The sequence below is a fragment of the Saccostrea cucullata genome, unplaced genomic scaffold (genome assembly GCF_032062105.1).
Source record: "Saccostrea cucullata isolate Sc308-1 unplaced genomic scaffold, CSIRO_AGI_Scuc_v1 ctg2842, whole genome shotgun sequence".
NCBI classification, from domain to species: Eukaryota; Metazoa; Mollusca; class Bivalvia; order Ostreida; family Ostreidae; genus Saccostrea; species Saccostrea cuccullata.
In genome coordinates, this window is record NW_026925736.1 from 60,432 (window position 1) to 62,906 (window position 2,475).

Sequence of the window (2,475 nt, forward strand, 5' to 3'; positions counted from 1 at the left end):
AATGTCCTCATATTCTCGTAATAGGGTTAAACAATGCCTTGTCTCTTATCTTATCCATATTTTCTTTTAAGATTCCCCGATTATTGCATTAAAATGCACTGCATATCTCAGCTGATGTCACCAAGTTTGTAGATGTAAACAACATTCCGTGTCATCGAGTGCAAAAGTTTGGCTGAAGCCGAATGCAGCCAAGCGGCACATAAAAAATGAATTATTTTATAGATATGCTATTCTATGTAAGAGAAAATCACTAATAATTATTTATTTAAACATGAAAATATTGACGTTTGCTACAAATTCTTGCAGATATCGGTAAATAGTTATTTTGAGCTCTATTTCCTTATAAGGATTAATCAGGGCGGAGCAACTGTCATGACGTCAGACCTCATTATGACCTCATTACCATATTTTTTTTCATGTGTTGCCTTAACTGTACTGCGGATAATATAAGGGAAATATATAACTTGATGCCAGTGGAAAAAGCTAATTTTTACATAATGCCTTCTGTACAGTTTCGGTTAGTGACGATCAAATGCATCCTTTTAACCAGATTTTAATTATTCTTTTTTATCTATAAGAACTGATTTCCTCATAAATGCCATTATTAATGAAAATCATATTTTTGTTCAAAATTAATTACAGAATCGATATTTGCATTACAGCTATTTTTACATAATATGTAAATAGATGGCTTTGTGACATGTATGTTGATTTTGTATCTATATTTTCTACTTAAACATATATTATTAGTGAACATATAAGATTAAAGAAGCATTGTCCCCCTTAAAATGGGTTTCAAGTTGATTTAACGTCCCTTTTTGAATAATTAAGAAATTCATAACATGTTTTGTTCCATTGAAATTGCAAATGAGCCGTCCCATGCGAAAAGGACCCCACTGTAATTTGGCGCCCTAATGAGAAAAACGACGGTAAAAAGAACGTCATAATACATCTATGCAAGTTGCAAGTGAGGCATTTCTCAACTCATTTTTTCATTACTGTGTATACAATCTAAGCCATTCAAATATTTTTAAAACGAATATCTGTGTTTTTAGTTCAGAGGTTACATATGTAGTTCTCTTTGACATTTCCAATAATGAGCATAATTTTTGCTGAAAGATGATGCTTATTCCGATCATAATTTTTTTTTAATATCCCGGTTTACGTACCCCCGTATTGATAGAGGTGTACCAGCATGTAATTCCGCATTTATCATGTACACTTCCTTTTAAATGCTAAAACATCAAAACCAAAACGATTTTTTTACAAGAAAATTTCTTTTACCACAATAAAAGATCAGGTTTGTTCGCATTCACGATTAAAATTTTGCTGAGGTCTAGCGAGGCCAAGGAACTTGAAAAAATTTGGTGATCAATTCTTCGTAAAGCAGATGCATAACAAGGTAAACATCTGAATTTGTAACAAGATTTTACAACGCGAACTGAGATCTATATATTTTGTCTGTATTAACGTCATAAATGATGATTTGCCTCCGTCACAGCCAAAATGACAAGAGTCAATTCCATTTCATTACAAAAATATTTGACATTACAGACACATTGTGTCATTTTTTTAATGATTAGGGTAGAGCCTGGAAAATAAATGAAGAAAAAAATTGAGACCCCCCCCCCCCCTAAAAAGAAAAGGAAAGGAAATAATACTCCAAATAAAAAAAAGGCCATATATTTTTTTTTGCACGTACAATACCACATGTACAACGTGATGTACATGCCCGACTCTTATTACAAAATCAATTTAAGGAATCACTGTCTTGTTTGGAGAATATGCCAGGTCATCAACAATAGTGGGAAACATGGGATAATTTGCATAACGATATCATTGGCATACTCTCCTTACTAGACAGTGATTCCTTATATTTCCATTTCATTAAGAAATAAAATTGTAGACCTAGACATTAAAAATGTAGACTAATAGATTTAAATTACACGAGGACTTCCATGCCAATTTCAAGAATCCTCGCACACTGACGTCAAAGGCAGCCGCACGAGATTTACATGCATATTTGACCTCCTTAGCGTCAGACACAGAGGCAGACGCTCACGAGATTTGAATGCGTATTAGGTCTCCTTAGCTGCTGACCTATCGACCTGCATAATTTACATTCCGGCAGAATTATCATGAAATAAACTCCTCCAACTTTCAAACAGTTATCACAGAGACAAATATTAGAAATGGGAATATTTACAAATAAATGTAGATACAAGATTATCCATTTCCTTTCATTACAATTTAGCTCAGGGGGTGTTGCAGAGATAAAACAAGTTAGGCAGTCTGAAATGGCTGTTTTAAACTGGTGTCCTCAAATGTTTTTTTTTTTTTTTAAATTGAGATAAATACGTGCATGCACAAATCAAGAAGTCATAATACCCGGTATAAATGCAAGGATATGAAAGATTTTTTATGATACAAAAGGCAGTTGTATTTTCTCCTCAACTGATTATGTAAATTTGCATT